At 41.3% G+C, this 21,319-nt stretch overlaps 1 long non-coding RNA gene across 3 annotated transcripts in view; it reads right to left on the bottom strand.

Annotated features, from left to right (window-relative positions):
* Positions 1-282: 282 nt before the first annotated feature.
* Positions 283-21,319, bottom strand: part of LOC144667737 (uncharacterized) — a 40,050-nt gene continuing 19,013 nt past the window's right edge. For 2 of the 3 annotated variants that reach the window (XR_013573360.1, XR_013573359.1), the window contains exons 2-4: positions 13,793-13,892; positions 1,401-1,579; positions 283-823 (exon numbers count right to left, since the gene is read on the bottom strand). This is a non-coding gene — a long non-coding RNA (uncharacterized LOC144667737). Of the gene's footprint in view, positions 824-1,400; positions 1,580-10,918; positions 11,453-13,792; positions 13,893-21,319 lie in introns of those variants that run through there. The other variant, XR_013573361.1, reaches the window with a different exon arrangement.

Consider the following 21,319-nt stretch of genomic DNA (forward strand, 5'->3'; position numbering starts at 1 on the left):
TAGGTCCTAGTTAGCCTGACTGAATTCCTGCTGTGAAACATTACCCCAAACCTACTTTTTTGACAACAGTATCCTGCACTGAGCTGTTGAAATTGATTTTAAAAAGTCAATTCTGGCAGATGCTGGAAATCTGAAATAAAAACAGAAAATGCTGGAAAAAACCATGCAGGTCTGGCAGCATCTGTGGAGAGAGAAACAGAGTTAACGTTATGACTTCTTCAGAGTTTGAAACGTTAACTCTGTTTTTCTCGCCACAGATGCTGCCACCAGACCTGATGAGTTTTTCCCGCATTTTCTGCTAAGATTAATTGTGATGTTAAGCTGTGTAAGTACACAATCAAAACTATTTCCACTTACTTGGAACACTGAGCAGTGTGATGCAAATACACGAAAGAGCCAGAAGCTAAACCATGTATTTCATGCAAGATTTTTGCTCCCTTCTCTCTTAGTATTTTGATTTCCATGAACATACGCAGTAGAAGGTGTTGCTGAGTCTTTTTACCTTCATTCTTATCAGAAATACCTGGACCACAAAAATTAGGACACTTCATTGATTAAAAGCAATAACTGTGAATACAGGAAATACAAAACGAATTCCAGAGTTTACAACAAATCAGCCAATATCCAAAAGAGAATGTGACAGTTTTGATTAAGGGCATCATCTGCAACTTTAACCTTTTTTTCCTCTTTCGGTACTAAGTAACCCATGGCACACTTCCAAGATGTTTCTGTTCATGTTTTGAAGTATTTTACACATTCCTCCAGTGCTCATTGTTCAGCCAGCAGGGGCTATCTTTCACAGATGGTGAAATCTGTCAATTTGCTGGTAAGAGAGAAATAATTAGCATTTATCATGTCCTCCAGATGTCCCAAGGTGCTTACAACCAATGAATTGCTTTAGAAGTGCAGCCTGTTTAGTCAGCAAGCTAACAGCCAATTTACACACTGCAGGGTTTACAAACATTGAACAACAAATATTTGCCTTTTAAGCAGTTAATTTGTTCTTGACAGTGTTGGTTAAGGGATGAATGTTGCCCAGGAGAAATGCTGGTTCTTTAATTAGTGACATGGGAGTTTTTACATGCACCTCAACAGGTGTGACATTTGATAAAAGAGTTCTCCCTTAGTACCACACTAAGGTATCAACTCCAATCCTGCAATGACGTTTGAACCTGTAGCGTCCTGATTCAGAGGAGTAAGAGCTGCCACTAAGCCCAGTCTGCCACTTTACGGCTTAGTCTGGGATTTAAGTACATGGAGCTGTGGGATGAATCAAAATTACATTTTTAAACTGGAATCAGTGAGGCTCATTCCAAATCAGTGAGATTCGATTTGATTTGATTTGATTTGATTTGATTTGATTTGGTTGTTAGCCAGGACTCAGTTGGTAGCACACTCACCTCTGAGTCACAAGACTTCAGGTTCATGTTCCACTCCGGGGCTTGAGCACAAAGTTAAGCCTGACATTCCAATGCGGCACTGAGGGAGTGCTGCACTGTCGGAGGTACAGTATTTTGGATGAGACATTAAATCACGGCCCCGTCTGCCAGCCGGAGTCAATATAAAAGATCCCATGGCACTATTTCAAAGAAAAGCAGGCATGTTATTCCCAGTGTCCTGGCCAGTATATACATATATAGATCCCCTAACATCGCAAAAAAAACCAGATTATCTGGTCGTTATCACATTGTTGTTTGTGGGAGTTTGCCATGTGCAAATTAGGCTGCCATATTTTCCACATTACAACAGTGGCTACACTTAATTTCATTGGGTATAAAGCACCTTGAGGCACCCAGTGGTCATGACAAGAGTTATGTAATTGCAAGTCTTTTTTGATTGTTCTATTCGAATTATGCTAACAATTCCTTATGCATTTTGTGCTTCAGAAAGAAGTTAGATCTGAATTGTGGATTTAGAAACCGTTCTATGCAAGTCTTGACACATCCTGAGCATGGTGATTTGAGATCCTGTATAAAGCCCTGGAATACCTGTGCAGCAACTCAAATTGCAGTTAATGGCCAACCTACTCCAAAACCATGGAAATGTTGGGGGGGTAAGCACTATACCCCCAGATGCCCAAAAGAAATCTGAAACACATCAGCTGAAGTATCCTAAGAGTTTTACGTTAATTAATATTTTCCATAATCATTAGTGTGGCTTAATTTCATCTAAAATCAGATTAAATTTTTGATTACCCATTTCATGTTCTCATTGTGGCTTTAGTGCCCTAAGCTTTACTAGTTTTCTTTTTCATTAATGTAATGTTCTGGCTGCTAATGCTAGTAAAATTGAATACTTCCCCTCCCCAGCCCTGCAAAACAATGAAAATTTTCCTCACCAGCCTACAACCAAAACTCCAGTCTGGTTGAGACAATGACAGTCTCACACCAACAGATAGAGGGGAAATACTGTAGGAAATTAAATGACCTGAAAAGCTAATTACTGTTGCTGTAAAGCGTCCTCTGCTGATAGTTACAAACTGACCAACTGAGAAGGCCCATTGGACTTCTGAATAGACTGCATGTGAAAAAAATCAAATGGATGGGGGCTTAGGGAATTGTCACAGTTCAGTTTTAGAAACATATTTGAAGAAGAATTTATTTCAAAGGGATGAAGCAGCGATGTGGAGCTAGTATTAGCATAGTGAGCTGAATGGCTTCTTCTGTGTGATTCTGTGATTATTTTGCAGGTTGTTTCAAAGACATTTTCAAGGAAAAAAGCAGGTCTATTATTGCAGCACTTAACGTACACCTCACATATATTTAAGAAGATAGAATCACTTTAGAATTATTAACCCATTTATGTCCAACATCTTATCACTCTGGTGCCATGATGGACAAGTGATTCTCATGAGGATGCATTGCGGAATTGTGGTGGATAGGTTGGCCACAGTATGACATGCCAGCACTTAGCTGCTTGTAAAATCGTATTTTAAAAAAAAAACAGTACAACTTTATCATCTTCCTGAGGCCAGAGCAAGATTATATAACTCCTCAAACTATTAAAATACTGGAGTCTGGCCTGAGCAGGTATCCCTTGCTTTATTCATTTGATTAACCCCCTTGCTGGAGTACTTTTCAATCTCTACCCAACCCAGCTATACCAAAAAATCATTGGTACATGGAGAAAAAGTGTAGGCTAACACATTTGAAGTGATCTTTTGAACACTAGACAGTAATATGTACTTTCTGTTGTGTTCTCATAATGATATAAGTCCCTGAGCTTATTTGCTGTATAAGACTCAAGGCACCAATCACTCATAAGGGATTAGGTAATCACATTTATTAAGATGGGGACATGGGAACAGTTTTATATTATCACATAGTTTGGAGGCATTACAGCTCTGTGTGTCCTTTGCTCAAAGCAGAAGTTAAACTAAGACAGGATCACATGACACTTCTAGTGATGTCATGCTGATATCCCTTAAAGGCATATTACAACACTTCCTACAGCATGAGGAAGCAGTTAGTGTGTGATGACCAGGCTCTCCTGTATAAAGATATTAAAATATACAGACTTTCTTATTAAAAATGTGACTCAGAATTCCAATTCATTGCACCACATCTTTGTCATAGATCTCATAAACATTCAAGAAATTTCTTCAAGCCCCATGCAGCTCTAAATCGCATAGTTCTCTCTCGACTCAGCTTAGTGCTATGCTGCCCTCTTTACTCATTTTCCGGTTTAATATTTGGTGCCTTACCTGCCCAACTATGGCGTTGTCTGTGTATTCTGTGCATATGTGGGTCTTTGTGCATTTATACACTTGTATGCAAACATGTGCATATGTGTGTATATATTTGATTATATCTGTGATTCTGCTGTTTCCTATGCTTGCACTGGGCCAAAAATAAAGAACAAACTTGCATATATATAACATCTTTCATGACCTCAAGTCTTTTCAGAGTGCTTCATAACTAATGACATACTATCGAAGTATAGATCAATGTCGTAATGTGGAGATGCGGTAGCCAATGTGCACACAGCAAGGTCCCACAAACAGCAGTGGGATAATGGACAGTTAATCTATTTCAGTAATGTTAGTTGAATGGTCAGTATCAGCCAGGATATTAGAAGAACTCAAATTCAATTGTTCTTGTGTACTGAGAGTTAATATTTCAGTAGGAAATGAAGCAATAACAAATAGAATTATTTCACATGTTCCATCTCACAGTATAACTCAACTCCTCTGTGGCTCAAAAGCAATTAGGGTAATGCAAGGCTTATTTATCACCTACCGTTTCCTTTACTCCTGAACACAGGCATACTTAGTGAAGATTCAATAGACGATCTGCTGACAAATCACTTATGGCAAAAGCAATAAGCAGCTAATGCTGTTAATTGCAAAACCTTTGATGGAGAAAATATTTCAGATTAGTTAAACCTCAAGAGAATATGTTGACAAGATCTTCCTGATGGATAAGGAATCTGTAAATTTCAATGATAATTGTTCCTTCATAAATGCAACAGTGTTTTATTGTTAAATATAAGCTGATTGCTGCTCAGGTAACAAGGAACGTTGCACTGTTGCATAGACAGACATAACATAAGACGTGTACAGCATGACATTTTCTATTGCTGAGCTGTCTCATCGGCATTTAATTAGCTCACAGGATTCCACTTCATTGTGTTCCATAGGTTATTGGGATCAGACTTAAATGATGATTTGAAAATGTTATAATGTGATATATGAATTAGGGCTCTGCCTGCATTTGAAATGGTGTCTTCCAAACACTCCTGAGGTGTGACCTATGGCATACAGTGTTGGAGAAGCAGCTCACAGTTGCTGCATTCATGTAGATTAACTTTCTTGCTGAACCTAATCATTACCTTTTTTGTCACGATATCTGGATGAATGCTGATGTTCTCATACAAACTAAAGCAAGAAGCATCCTTTAAACAGGTAGAACAAAACAGGGGTGATGTTTCCAAGGTTTATGTCATACAAGGCAGTAAGAATGCAATGTTGGGGTCAAAACTGACTCCAAAAATTTATGCTTATCAGAACTTCACCCAAAATGTGCACCTCATGCAATTCTAATCAGGTGGGACTTAGGCAGAGGAAACTTCAGCTAAAAATAAGAAGGGGGGAGGGGGTGGGGACGCCTTCATTTTTATTTGAAAATGCAACATTAATTATTGATAATGAGGGGCTTTGTATATTCTCACTGGAAATGCATTCAGATTGATATGCTAAGATACAGGTTTCCATGGTTGAGTTTATTCTCTGAAAGTATGAGAATTTAGAGGAATGCTGCCATTTGAATTATTTTCAGAGGCTGCATTGTGAGAATATTTTGCTAATTTTGCTTGGGTTATCTTATCTGGATCATCCCTTGCATCACAATTGTTCGTGGCAAGGGTTTGCTACTACCATTTCATTTTGTTCCTTTAAAATTAGGATTGTGGATGTTCCTAGGTATTTGGGAAGAAGAGCAGAGAAGCCAAAGGAAGGTTGAAAACCAAGGGCAGAATTTTTCCGTCAGCGAGCTGGGGGTGGGGCTCCCTCACCGACGCGAAAGTGACGCGGGATGATGTCAGGAGGAACCCCCGACGTCATCCCGCCACATTTACATTTTCAGGAAGGTGGGCGGACAGCGTGATCAGCTGTCCGCCCGCCGACCTGTCAATGGCCAATTGAGGCCTTTGACAGGGCAGTTAAAACAATTAAAGGCCCTGCCCATCCAACCTTAAGTTTGGCGGGCAGGCCAGGAGCACCGGCGGGCTTCTGAAAAAACATGAAACCTCATCCACCGGCGGGATGAGGTTTCATGTCGGTTTTAAAAAAGTTTAATAAAGTTTTTGTGCACTTTACTAACATGTCCCATCTCGTGTGACATTGTCACATGGGGGAAACATGTTAATGATTTAAAAAATTTTTCTATTTTTACACTTTGACAACCTTTCAGCGATCTCCCTGAGGTAGCACTTTGCCTCAGGGAGATGTGCGCTCTTTTGGGGAATCCCCCCTGCCTGCACAGGAAGCGCATAGCGTTTCCTGCTGGGCGTCACACTGGGCGGGCCTTAATTGGCCGGCCCACTTAAAATGGCGGTGGGTCCGTTTCGGCGGCGGCGATTAGCTGCCCGCTCGTCAAGGGCAGAATTCAGCCCCAAGTCAACTTGCGTTAAAGGTGAAATCTTTATATGCCATTACCCTTGAAGCCAGATACCTAGGCAGTGATGTACTTACCTAGCTTTGTCAGAAAGAAGGAAATTGTATTTATGCAGCATCTTTCACAACTAGGGTTCCCAACTGTGATCAAAAGTATTCCTGGAGGTTTCATCACATGACTTGCCCCAAGCTCCAGCCATTAGTCAGCCAACACATCCAACCTTGTGATGCACTGCCTTCCTATATCAATTGGAAAACAAAAAGACTCAATTGGATGATGCTTCACTGTCAGCCAAAAAGCCTTTTATTCCCATTTTCAATATTTTTATATCTGGTAAAGAAAAATGTTCAAAGAAAATGACAAAAAACAATATTTTTTAATGTCCCAATGATTTTTCTCCAGGGTTACACACATCAGTATCATGGAGATTGATCTTCAATTCTGTGAGACTCCAGGCCAGTCCTAGAGGCTTCACAACTCTATTTGCAACCTCAGGAAGGCCCACAGAATTCCCCAAATGATTAAGCATTTAAAAAAAATATAATTGCTGTGTCATCTAAGTGAATATGGTAGTCAATTTACAGTCAAGGTCCCAATAACAGCAATGGAAGAAATGACCATATCAAAAGGGATGGAATTGGTCTTTAGGTGTAAGGCAAAGCAAACCATAGTAAATTGGCAGAGCATTTTAAACCTTGCCAGATTTTATTTCCCACTAAAGTTAATGGAAAAGAAAGTTGGGAGAGTGTAGAATGAATTTCCAATTCACTAATGCCTGTTCTGCACTACTGCCAATCTATATTTTTATTTCATTCATCCAGGGGATGTGAATATAAGAACATAGGACTTGGGAGCAGGAGTAGGCCATCATTGGACATCACTGGTAAGGCCAGCACTTATTGCTTATTTTTAATTGCCCTTGAGAAAGTGGTGATGAGCCACCTTAGTGGCCTTTTCCCAGCTTTTGATGGAACTGTGTAACTTGCTAGGCCATTTCAGAAGGCAATTAAGATTCAACTGCCTTGCTACCAGTCTGGAGTCATGTATGCTAGACTGGGTAAGGATGGCAGATTTCCTTCCCCAAAGGACTTTTCAGATGGGTTTTTACAATAATCTGATAGTTTCATGGTCACTATTACTGATTTTAGATTTTTTTCCAGATTGATTTAATTAGCTGAAATTAAATACCTCAGCTGCCATGGTGGGATTTGAATCATCAGTCTAGGCCTCTCAATTACTAGACCAGTAACACAACCACTGTGCTACAGTATCCAAAATTCGAGGGATATATGTGGGACAAGACATTGGAAGAACTCCCACACTGTTCGCTAGATCTTGCTATGGGATCTTTTACCTGAGAGGGCAGAAAGGGCCTCAGCTTAACATCTTATTCTACCACTTTTGACAGTGCAGCACTCCTTTTAGTACTGCACTGGGGTGTCAGCCTTAATCATGTGTTCATCTCTGGATTGCAGCTTGAACTCATAAGCTCCTGCCTCAGAGTTGAATGTGATCTCCAAGCAAGCTCCATCACTGGTAGTACACTGCCAGTGGCTGACATGATCATCATATATCCTAGGTTCAATTCATGTTGCCAGAAGGAACACCAGTCAATCTATAGTGCGTGGGTGTTTCAAACAAATGACCAATAACCTCGATACATTTCTTGTAGACAACAGGAAACGGCATTTTTTCAAATAGCAAAGTTATATCAATATCCATGGCATCATGTATGATACACGAGCATTCCTCCAAGTTTCTGCGCACAATAGGATGGATTGGGAATTTATTCAAAATTATAGAGCATTGTAAACCACAAAAGAACCCAGTTACATTGCTTTTATTTGACATTTTATAAGGCTTTTGACCACACGTCATATGCAGCCTTCATGAAGAAGTTGAAAGCATTGGGAGTAATGGAAACATCTTGGATATTATCGGAAAATGTACAGAAGGCATAGGATCCATGTATGGCTGGATGACAAACTTGCTCAACCTGTGGGGAACCATCCACTACTGGCTGAAAATGGGCAACTGGCAGGACAAAAACTGGTCGGCACATTGAAATCCCATTTTCCGGCCCAGTTCAATTTTCAGGCGCATCCTTAAATGGGCACGTAGTACTCCCACCTAAAATAGGCAGAAAGTTGTTTAATTATGCAAACTGGATCTCATGTCAGTCACAAGACTCCAAGTACCATTTTAATGTTTTAAAAATGGGAAGAGCAGGCACTATGCTTGCTAACACCAACTGTTTACCAGGCGTTGGGTGGCTGAATCAATAGCTCTTACAAGGATCACAGTAGTAGGCTGTTCAGGAAAATAGTTAAGTGCTGGGTTTTTGTGAAGACCTTTCTGGGGCCAGGAGGAGCATTCTGGCCTCCAGAAATGGTCAGGCCTGGTGCTGGCCTGTTTTCATCTCTCTGGGATTCACTTTGGGGAGAATTTTCTCCCCATCGGGCAAGCTGGGCAGGAGTGGGTATGGGTGGGCGCGCAGCCGATCGCCGCCTGCGATCAGCTGCGTGCCACCATTTTATGTGGGTGGACCAATTAAGGCCAGCCCAGTATGACGTGCACCTGGAAGCACTCGGTGCTACCTGTGCGGGCGGGGGGGGAGGAGGGAAAGTCAGGGCCTGCGCTCTTTCGTGCATGCACGCAAAAGAGCGCAGAAATCTCCCTGAGGCACGGAGCTGCCTCTGGGAGATTAATTTCATTCTCAAAAATTGAAAGAAGAGAAAAAAAATTACTCATACATGTCCCCTCATGTGACATTGTCACATGAGCCGGGACATGTTTATGTGTTTTAATAAAAATTTTTATTTAATTTATAAACCCTTCATGAAACCTCATCCTGCCCGTGGATGAGGTTTCATGAGAAATGCAAAGGCCGCCTGGGCTCTTCGCCTGCCCGCCAACCTTAAGGTTGGACAATCAGTTTAATTAGATTATTAACGGCCTTTGATAGCTCAGCGGGCGCACAGCCGATTCCGGTGCGCACCCGCGGAACTGGAGATCAGAATGACACGCGGTGACGTCGGGAAGCACGCCCGACGTCACCGCACGTCATTTTACGCATCAGCATGTTGGAAGATTCTGGCCTTTGTTATGACATTGTTTTACGGTGTATGTAATTTAAGATACTGATTAACATATTGCTCAACATGTAAATGGTTTACATTATCACAGGAAGTGATGCATGTTAACGTGTAATATAATAGTTGGAGCACTATTGCTCAGCAGGTAACACATGTAGGAAGAGCTCTCCTGGAATCCTGCCATTCTTCAATAAAGAACTCTTCATTTAGATTACCAGTCTTTGTTATAGTGTTTTGTCTGTTTGTATTAAAAACCAATAACATGACATGATGGCAGCAGTGCTCAACACACTTCATCCACCCATTGACCATGTCTTACCTCTTCAATCAATTTCCCAATGTCCCAAATCACCAAATTTCAGTGCAGCACCCAGTGATCTCTTTGCAGCTTATCAGTAAAATTGAAATAACTCTTGTTTGTGGTCTTGAGTGGGTGAGATGGACATATCATTGATTTAAAACAAAAACAGAATTACCTGGAAAAACTCAGCAGGTCTGGCAGCATCGGCAGAGAAGAGAAGAGTTGACGTTTCGAGTCCTCAAAGTGAGTGAGTGAGGACTCGAAACGTCAACTCTTTTCTTCTCCGCCGATGCTGCCAGACCTGCTGAGTTTTTCCAGGTAATTCTGTTTTTGTTTTGGATTTCCAGCATCCACAGCAGTTTTTTGTTTATATCATTGATTTATGCCATTCTTGGTGGAAGAGAAGTGAGTCCGAGTTGCCCAAAATCATCCATCTCATTCAATGCCTTTATCAACAATGTGTGGGGTGACATTATTGATGGACTTAGAAGGGAAGAATTTTACCTTTCTCTGCCCAGCAGAATCTTTTTCCTAGTTGTCTGCGGCAATTTTAATGCAGGGCAGATGAAACGGCCCTTGGATTCCTTGCGATATTGGAAAAATTGATTTTTTTTTTTCCCTTAAGGCTGTGGATGTTGGTCAACTGAGATTTTCAAGATTGAGATCAGCATTTTTTTTATTAGGTCAGGGTATAAAGGGGTATTGATCAATGGAGTTGAGGTTGAGATCAGCCATGATGTAGTTAAATGATGGAACAGGCTTGAGGAAACTAATATTATATAAAGGTCCCCAAAGTCCAAGAGATCTGGATGTTCTGGAAAGATTCTTTCTGTTCTATTTTTTTGAAGATTGGTGTATTATTTGCTGGTGAGTATCATAGAATCATAGGGTGGAATTTAATGCCCTACCCTGTGGTGAGTTTGGTTGCAGGAGGGTATTTAATCAGGTGAGAGGATAGCGGGCTAGTGGCAGGCAGGGGACTTGCCATGCTGGAAGCCCGAAAAGGGTTGTTTGGGGGCTTCCAGGAGATGGGGGTCCCTCATTCAAAGGCACTCAGGGCCTGATTAGGGGGCCCAGCATTCGGAAAGGGGGGCCCACTGAGAGCCACCTCTATCCTTGCTGACGACTCCCCTCTACCATGAGCCTCACCCCACCTCACCCCTCTCCCCGCTTTCCCCTAATCACTCACCTATGCCTTGGTCCATGGAGATTCTAGGCCTTGGGTAGGTGAAGTACCAGTAGCAGCCACCTGCTGCCTCAAACATCTTTTCTTCATGTTGCTGATGGATGCTTTGCCAAACACCTTAAATCTGTGCCCTCTGGTTCTCGACCCTTCTGCCAATGAGAACAGTTTCTCTTTATCTACCCTGTCTAGACCTCTCATGATTTCAAACACCTCTATCTAATCTTTGCTAAGGAAAACAACCCAAGCTTCTCCAATCTTTCCACGCAACTGAAGACCCTTACCGTTGGAAGCATTCTTGTAAATCTTGTTTGTATTCGCTGTAAAGCCTTCACACTAAAGTGCAGTGTCTAGGGTTGGACACAATACTCCAGTTGGGGCCAAATCAGAGTTTTATAAAAGGTTCATCATAATTAGTGTGTGTACTCTCTGCCAGTATTTATAAAGCCCAAGATCCTATATGCCTTTATAACCACTATCTCAACCTGTCCTGCTACCTTCAATAACTTGTGTATACATATATACAGAGGTCTCTCTTGTGATATTTACGGAATTTTAATACATGTAATCAAGCAAATGAATGGCTGAGTCAGAAGGCTCAAGTCCCAGTTGGCTTTGACCGCTGCCTCAGTTTTATTTTGCAAATAATTCAATTAAATAAATCCATCATGAGGCATTGCTATCCTTCGACAATCGTTCTGGGCTTCTTCAGTCTTGCTTATATTCAGGTCTACAGAGTATTTGTTGAATTATTTCCATTCTGTTGAAATAGTGAATATATGTTACTGGAGCTAAGAAGCTAAATTAGAAGACATGTCAATGAACACTGCTTTAACACACTTCTTGGTGGTCATTTTAGGAGAGGTACAAGCAGAAGGCAGAAGAATGAAACGCCAAACTGGTCAGTCTGGATATGATACGTGAGATTCCAAGAACATGCAAGAACATAATTTTGAGAAAAAGAACCATTTAGGGGTGGCATGGCTTATAGTGAAGTGACATATTAGTGATGCAGCATATTGGACTGAGTGGTGTGTTTCCCATTGATTTGTGACATGTTCCTTTTTTTCCAAATTGATTGTACGATCAGATGAGACAGGTGGTATATGTCTTTACTTCTTGCAGTCCATTATCGTTGTCCTCAGTTGATTGCGTTTCATATATGGAGTTAAATTAAATATTGGAAAATATAAAAAACACGATGGATCAGTAACACCTGATCATTAATTATCATATATGTAGCTTTACCTTGTTACAAATAACATTGTGACAAAGTTAAATGCAAAATACTGCGGATGCTGAAAATCTGAAAATTCGTGTCGTATGACTCTTCTCTGAAGAAGAGTCATACGGGCTTGAAACGTTAACTCTGTTTGTCTCTCCACAAATGCTGCCAGACCTGCTGAGTTTCTCCAGCATTTTCCATTTTTATTTGTGGCAAAGTTAACTGTCTGAGATATCCTTCAATCAATATTCAGATTGAGGCGTGGTCCATGGAATGGCCCAGTGTTTTGCTTTGATTTTCAAAAGAGTTGTAAGCAACAAATTGAGGCAGCATCAGCAATTTGTTAAGTAGGGAGTTAGTTGGTTACAGAGGCATTAGGGGTCCTGGAGCAGGTCATCCACCTGCTTTCTGTATTAGCCACCTGTTTGATCATGATTGCTGTGATGCCAGATCTGTATCATCCCTGCCTTTACTGTGTTGGTGAGGGGGAGGGAAAGCACAGCGTCCATTGACTTGAAATATGATTGACAGCTTTGGTTTCCAACCCTCTTCCCCAAAAGGCTAAGCAAATTCTGGTTAGGCCAATTAAGTTTACTTTTTAACACAAAACCCTGACTCCCAAATTCAGCAAAATTTATTTTCCCCTGCACCTATCTAACATAATAATTTAAAACCTCCCCAATTCCCAAGATAATTTTGGAGCTTACTTGTTACACTCTGCCTGATTTTCCATCAAACCAGACTAGAAACTCTGCCAGCACACAGCAAAGGTGAGCTCCTTATATGTGATTAGTTGGGTAATTCTGACAGAGAAGCAATGCCATATTATTAACAAGTAATAATGCCAGAAATGTACAGTAAGAACTAATGTTTTTCCGTGTTACTTTGAGCCTACTGAACACCACTTCAAGAAGCAAGGGCCTGTCAGTTTGACTTTGGCCAATAGTGTAAAAAGAGTGATAGTGAATCGACTGCCCATTTTACGCCATCACTCAAAGTCAAAATTACCCCCAGGAACTAAGCACCCAAGCACTGAATTCCTGCCCCTTTGCTGCAAATGCTGGATGGCTGGAGGTAAGTGTGTTGGGAGACCGGGGGGAATTGAGATCAGAGAGGGGAATGCCTTTGGTCCCAAGCTGATAAGATAGAAGTGGTGTGGGGTTGAGGCATATGAGAAACTCCATTATTGGATGTTAAGAAATCCAACAATATTTACCCCAGTGGAATACATAGATTCCATGAATGAAAGAGAGGAGTAAAGTATATCATTCCTACAGACCAATCAAGTTGTTGGAAGAATATGGTTTATGTGATTGCGCCAAACATATCAGATTGCTAGAAAAGAGACACATACTGAATGAATAATCAGCTAGTCAGATAATGATCCAAACTCAAGTGCTTCCAATAATTTCAGTAGATTCTTTAAATTAAGAGGTCACATTATAAAAGCTGTTTGCTAAACTCTCTTTGATGATAAAATAAAAGTGATGGAAACAACAAAAAAAAATGCTAAAAAGGTTATTTTCTAAAACTTAAATCAGACTGGTTCAGTTAAACTGAATTTTTGTTGACTGCTGCTTTATAATTATTAACATCAATGACTATTTAAGAGGATCTGGAGAGTTTAATTAAAATTTTGAATTATTCTCAACCTTCACTGAAACAGTCTACACACCCGTAATCTATATTTATGAGGTCATTTAAACATGAGAGTACAGCCTCCTAATTGCAGGTTTTATTTGACACTTCCTCTAGTGGTCTCATACCAGTGACATGTGCATTCCACAACTGGGACTCAGCAGGGGCCTGATCTCAGTTGTAAGAGCTTCTCATTAAATTCTAATGAAGAACAGTGAAATTTCTTAGAATTCTTACCATGTTTCATGTAAGAGGCTTCCCAGCAAAGTTAAACTCTAATTGGATTCCAGCATCCGTAGAGATACCACAAAGTATTCACTTTCTTAAAAGGTGAGATCTAAAAAAAAAGTGTATTGCTGAAAAGAGAGACTTGTTGTAAAAGATTTTCATGTTGCTGTTATTAGGACATAAGCAAGAATGCCAAATTTCAAAAGATTACAGCAATTTATACTATAGGAGAAAAGAGTGCTGATTGGTTGGCAAGTTGATTCTGATTGGCTGAGACGTTGCCATGGCGAACATGAATATTGAATCCCAGTGTCAATTTCCACGTGTAAGCTGACAACACCCATTTCTACTTTGCCAACAACTCTCATGACCCCCTCCATTGTCTCTAAATTGTTAGACTGCTTATCTGACAACCAGAAATTTCCTCCAAATAATTATTTCAAAGATTGAAGCCATTGTCTCTGCTCCATGAACCATGAACTCTGCTCCCTACCGCCAATGTTATCCCTCTCTCTGATTGACTGAAGTTGAATTAGTCTGTTTACAACCTTTGTGTCACATTTGGTCAATAGCTTCCAAGCACATATTTGTGCCATCTCTAACACTGCCTACTTCCACATTCCTAACATTGTTCGACTTTGCCCCTACCTCATCCATGCCTATTACCTCTAGACTTGACTATTCCAATTCGCTCTTGGGTGGGCTTCAATTTTCTACCCTCCATAAACTTGAGGTCATCCATAACTTTGCTACTATGTCCTAACTTGCACGAAGTCCTATACCAGGCCTTGCTGACCTACATTGATTTCTCAATTTTAACATTGTTTTCAGATCTCTCAATGGCCGTATCCCTCCCCGGCTCGTTCCCAACCCCTTCTGAGATCAACATTCCCTCCCCCAGACCTTACACATACACCACAGAAACAAGCCATTCAGCCCAAATAGCCCATGCCAGTGCTTAAGCTCTATTCGAACCATCTCCCATTTTTCCTCATTTAAATCTACCATTGTAATCCTCTATTCCTTTCTTCCTCATATACTTGACTAGCTTCCTATAAATGCATCTATACTATTCAATTCAACCACTCCCTGTGATAGTGAGTTCCACAATCTCACCACTCTTTGGGCAAAGAAGTTTTTTTCCTAAATTCCTCATTGGATTCCTTGGTAACTATCTTATGTTGATAACCTCTAGTTATGCTTGTTGCCTGGAAGAGGAAACATTCTCCCTCTATCCACTCTATCAGAACCTTTCAGGATGACCTCTGTTAGAACACCCTTCAGCTTTCTTTCTCTTCAAGGGAAAAGAGACCCAGCCCATCAATCCTTCCTTGATATATGTATCCATGCATTTCTGGTATTACTTTGTAAATCTTCTCTGCACCTTCTCCAGTGCCTCTTTTTTATGGTATGGCGAGCAGAACTGGATGCAGTACTCTAAGTGCAGTCCACCCAAAGTACAATACAGGTTATTAGCATGACTTCCTTACTTATTCCTATAGAAATAAATTCTAGCTTTTGGTTTGTATTTTTATGGCCTTGCTAACCTGTGGATTTTAGTGATAATGACCTGACACACTGGCTGATTCAGCCTGAGGGATGAACAATTTTTTGATCTCCCAAACCAATTACGTGCTTGCAACTCATCAAATGAGGCTCATAATACTTCATCTGATGTTTTGGGCCTACATGACAGGAGCACATCAGCCTCATTGTTATGGCTCTTCAAGGTGAGACACACTTCAGAGTAACTATTCCTAGGCCACAAAAGCAGAGATAGGTGAGTTTGAAAATAGGCACATTTGGGTTAAATTAGATAATGTGAAAGCTGAATCCAGAAACAGGCAGACCAGGTATTCAGTCATCTGAACCAGATGAATTTGAGTGACGGGCGGCCCCTGTGACCCATTTTTCAGAGGCAGGTAAGCTTGAATGCCAAACAGCACTGAGACTTGTGTCTGAAGCAGACAAATAGGAATGATGGACAGTACTTCAACTCATTCATCTGAAGAAAATGATTTTGATGGCAGATGCTATTGGAATTGATTCAACTTGCAAGGTTAAGTGCCCTTGTTTACAAACATTCAGATGCCATGTAACATTTTATTATGTGGAGGAACTATAGCGGCTACTATATTAACAGTGTTAATGGTATCAAATCATAACAATTGTAAGAACAGGACACTGTAAATTGTCTGAAGGTTTGCCTTTGAGGTTTGTTGGGGAAATAAGTGAAAATTGAGTTTTAGTTTGAAAACGGACCTATTACCCAATTAAGTTCAGTTGTTGTGAATGCTGGGAAAGGGCTTTTGGCTAATAAAGCAAAGTTAAATCAAACCATCACCCAAGTCTTTGGCCTTGGAAATTCACAGATAATTTGACCATAGGCATTTTCTAAACTAAAGGCTGTAAAGAAATTAAGGCCCTAATGGTCCTGAGTAATGACTAGAAAGGATTGTGTGTAGCCTATGCACCATCGACATGGCACAAGCCAGGAGTGTTATGGAATGCTCTCACCTGCATTAATGAGCATGGCCCCAAACACATTTAAGAAGCTTGACACCATCCAGGACAAACCAGCCAACCTGATCAGCCCACCATCCACTACCTTAAACATTCATTCCCTCCACCAGTGGCGCACAGTGACAGCAGTGTATGCCATATCTGTCGCAAGTTGCCAAGCCTCCTTTGACAGTACCTCTCCAAACCCATGACCTCTACCATGTAGAAGGACAAGGGTAGCAGGCACCTAAGAATACCACCACCTGCAAGTTCTCCTCCAAGTCACACACACATCCTGACTTGGAACTATATCACCATTCCTTCACTGTTGCTGGGTCAAGATCCTGGAACTCTTCCTAACAGCACCGTGGGTGTACCTATGCCAGATGGACTGTAGTGTTTCAGGAAGGTGGCTCACCACTACCTTCTCAACGGCAATTAGGAACGGACAATAAATGCTCACATCCAATGAAAGAATAAAAAAAAAGATATTCCTTACTGTAATAAAAGTGTTCCTGTTCTCCATTTAGTATGATGGATTTCATTGGTCTTTGACATATATCCTTAGAACAATTATAATCAGTTGTCTTCTTACACAATGCTGAAAGAACAAAAAGTTTAGTGCCTGAGCAAGTCGACATGGCATCTCAGACAGGACAGTACTTCTTCAGTTCTGCGCTGAACTGTCAACGTGGATCATGTGATAATATTTTTGGAGTAGGGTTTGAACACATTGTTTTGACTGAGATGAGCATTCTACCACTGAACATACAGCTGACACAAAACGAATCATGGGAGATGAAAGAAGCAATTACCCATCAGCTGTGGCACAGCTGGTAGCACACTAGCTTCTTAGGCAGTAGATTGTAGGTTCAAGTCCCCTTCATGAACTTGTGCACAAGGCTAACTCTCCAGTGCAGTACCGAGGGAATGCTGCCGTGTTGGAGGTGCTATCTTTTAGATGAGACGTAAAACCAAAGCTCCATCTTCCTTCTCAGGATGATGTAAAAAATCCCATGACACTAAGAGCAGGGTAGTTATCCCGAAGTCCTGGCCAATATTTATCCATTAATCTATGTCACAAAACAGACTATCTGGTCATTACCACATTGCTGTTTGTGGGACCTTGCTATGTGCTAATTGGCTGCCATGTTTCCTACATTACAATAGTGACTACACTTCAGCAGTACTTCATTGGTTGCAAAGCACTTTGGGAGGTCCTGAAAGCCCTATATAAATGCAAGTTTTAAAAAAAATCTCAAACAGTACCCTCATTCATAGAAAATCAAAACAGCAGTCGGGTTTAACATCAAATAATTTTTTAATACATGTCATTTTGATCTTTTCCAATTGGGCAGAATAGCAAAACAATAGGCAAAACAATTCGGACAATCTAAACCATGGCCTGAATGTTTCCCTCATCGGGCGTGCGCGTTCCGGCAGTCCCGGGAACTGCCGGGAAACAGGCCCCCGACCGCGATTGGCCCCCAACCAGAATCGGCCCTCGACCGCGATTTCACGCTGGCTGGCCAATTAACGGCCAGCATGAAACGCGCGCTGAAAAGCTCAGCACCGCCAGGGTGGGAGGGTGGGAAGAGGGCGGGCGATGATGTCACCGCGGGCACGGGTGAGCGCTTCCACTGAGCTCCCCGAAGGCAGGCAGCTGCCTCAGGGAGCTGCAGACCTGCAAATAATAAAAGAAAGCACAAAAAAGCTGCAAAAAATGTTCATGCAGCGAAATCAAGCACCTGCAAGCCTACCTCATAAAAATGCTGTCCCCAGGTATGTCCTTTTATTTTATTTACTAACGGAGATTTCATCCCGCCCTCGGATGAGGCTTCATCAAAAATGTAAAGGCCGCCTGGCTGATTGGCCTGTCCGCCAACCGTAAGGTTGGATGGGCCACGATAAATCGCCGACAATTGCGCCGTTCAAATGTCCTAAATACAGGAAAATGGAGGGTTTTCTCAACTTATTTAAAAATAACATTATCTAGCTTAATTTAACGACAAATACATTTGCTGTCATCATTGAGGCATTTCATGTCAGCCAAAGTACAAATTAAAGCTGTTTCCAGTTATTCAGCAGCGCACCGACACCGTGCCAGAAAATGTTAACTCATGCAAGCACTGTATACCTTAAATATATTTGTGTTCATATTGTGCATGCAAGTATTATGTAATTTTACACTAGCCTAATGAGGGTGGGGGTGAAAAACCGGAGGCAACATGAGAGAAAACCTTTTTATGTAACGAGTGGTTAGGATTTGGAATGCGCTGCCTGAGAGGGTAACGGAAACGAATTCAATATTAACTCTCAAAAAAAATGGATAACTAATTGGATAAAAAGTTTGCAAGGATATGACTTGTTCTTCAAAAGAGCTAATGCTGCCTTCATGGGCCAAATGGCCTCCTTCAATGCTGTATTATTCTATGAAACAGGAATAACTTTCCAATTGAGAGCCTTTTAACAAAGCTGAGGCGTGACAGAGTTAAAACTGATGGACTCATGATAATAGTAGGATAGTATTTGGGAGTCTTGCAAGAGCTGTCACAGACATTGGCTCTGAAATTACACAATACGTTAATATACACATTTAAAAGTATTTGTTTGAAATTCTTCTCTCTCCGATTTTAGCCGAGTTGCCAGCCCTTCTGAAAGTATCAGAGAGGGGAATTTCAGAGAAATATGTTTAACATTTATTATATAACTATCCTGAGACTACGAGCAGAATTTTCCGTGCCTGCTGGTGTCAGGCGTGTTCCGCAGAGTAAGCGGACAATATGGTGAGAAGGCCAAAAATCCACTTCACAACGCTGTGAAACCAGTTTGCAATCGTCTGCTCTGCCCGTCAATGGCAGGCTGTGTTTTCCACCATCAGACGTCGGGAACCTCATTGTAATACATCTGCGTATCATTATAGGCCCAGCCCGCCGGAATCATACCCCCACACTGGGTCTTCTGCCCACGTTGATGGGAAAACACACCAGTGCAGAACATATCTTGACAAGTGTGATGTGCAGAAGTCAGGACTTACTGTTAGGGCCTTGCTCACATTGCGGACATCGAGGAGCAGAAGATGTTGGAGCCCAACAGCAACGGGATCCTGGAGGAGTGTTCATCGCATACAGGGTAGATTCTCATAGAAACGTAGAAAATAGGAGCAGGAGTAGGTCATTCAGCCCTTCAAGCCTGCTCTGCCATTCAACATGATCATGGCTGACCCTCTATCTCAGCGCTGTACTCCCGTGCTCTCCCCATACCCCTTGATGCCTTTAGAGTCCAAAAATCTATTTCCTTCTTAAATATATTCAGTGGCTTGGCCTCAACAACCTTCTGTGGTAGAGAATTCCATAGGTTCACCATCATCTGAGTAAAGAAAATTCTCATCTCAGTCCTAAATGGTCTACCCTGTATCCTGAGACTGTGACCACTTGTTCCAAACCCCCAAGCCAGAGGAAACGTCATCCAGTCTGTCCATCCCTGTCAGAATTTTATATGTTTCAATGAAATTTCTTCTTATTCTTCTAAACTCCAGTGAATACAGGCCTAGTTGGCCCAATCTCTCCTCATATGACAATCCTGCCATCCCAGGAATCAGTCTGGTGAACGTTCGCTGCACCCTCCATGGCAAGTATATTCTTTCATAGGTAAGGAGACCAAAACTGCACACAGTACTCCAGGTGCGGTCTCACCGAGGTCCTGACCAGCTGCAGTAAGACATCCTTGTGCTCAAGTCCTCTCGCAATGAAGGCCAACATACCATTTGCCTTCTTTACTGCTTGCTGCACCTGCATGCTTGCTTTCAGTGATTGGTGTTCAAGGACACCCAGGTCCCTTTGTGCATCAACATTTCCCAATCTATCACCATTTAAATAATACTCTACCATTCTGTTTTCCCTACTGAAGTGGATAACTTCACACTTATCCATGTTATGCTGCATCTGCCATGTATTTTCCCACTCACTTAACCTGTCTAAATGACATTGAAGCCTCTTAACATCCTCTTCATCGCTCACATTCCCACCAAGTTTCGTGTCATCAGCAAACTCGGAAATATTGCATTTGGTTCCCTCATCCGAATCATTGAAATAAATTGTGAGTAGCTGGGGCCCAAGCACTGATCCCTGCCGTACCCCACTAATCACCGCCTGCCACTCCGAAAAAGACCCATTTATTCCTACTCTCTGTTTCCTGTCTGCTAATCAATTCTCAATCCATGCCAATATATTACCCCCAATCCCATGCACTTTAATTTTATACACTAATCTCTTATGTGAAACTTTATCAAAAGCTTTCTGAAAATCCAAATACACCACATCCACTGGTTCTCCCTTATCTATTCTGTTAGTTATGTCCTCAAAAAACTCCTGTAGGTTTGTCAAACATGATTTCCCTTTCATAAATTCATGCTGACTTTGTCTAATCCCATTGATATTTTCTAAGTGTCCTGTTTTCACATCCTTAAAAATGGACCCTTGCATTTTCCCTACTGCTGATATTAGGCTAACTGGTCTGTAATTCGCTGTTTCCTCCCTCCCTCCTTTTTTTAAATAGTGGGGTTACATTTGCCACCCTCCAATCTGCCGGGACTGTCCTAGAAACTACAGAATTTTAGAGGATGACAACCAATGCATTATGACAACCACCTCCTTTAGTATTCTGGAATGTAGATTATCAGGCCCTGGGGATTTATTGGCTTTCAGCCCCATTAATTTCTCCAGCACTATTATTTTAGTAATACTCATTTCCTTCAATTCCTCCTTCTCACTAGACCCTTGGTTCTCTAGTATTTCTGGGAAGTTATTTGTGTCTTCCTCCGTTAAGACAGAACTAAAGTAATACAGTGTATAAAGGAAGAGATAATGGGAGTTATGACGTGGCAGATGATGTGCACCAGGTGGACCAAATCCACAAGGGAAACTTGGTCACACTATCACAATGGCTTTGCAATTTGTATTTATTACGAAGAAATATGTGCACTGAATTCAGGAATAATAAGCCCACCAAGACCTTTAGCGATTTTAAAAATTA

The sequence above is a fragment of the Cetorhinus maximus genome, chromosome 25 (assembly GCF_964194155.1).
Source record: "Cetorhinus maximus chromosome 25, sCetMax3.hap1.1, whole genome shotgun sequence".
NCBI classification, from domain to species: domain Eukaryota; kingdom Metazoa; phylum Chordata; class Chondrichthyes; order Lamniformes; family Cetorhinidae; genus Cetorhinus; species Cetorhinus maximus.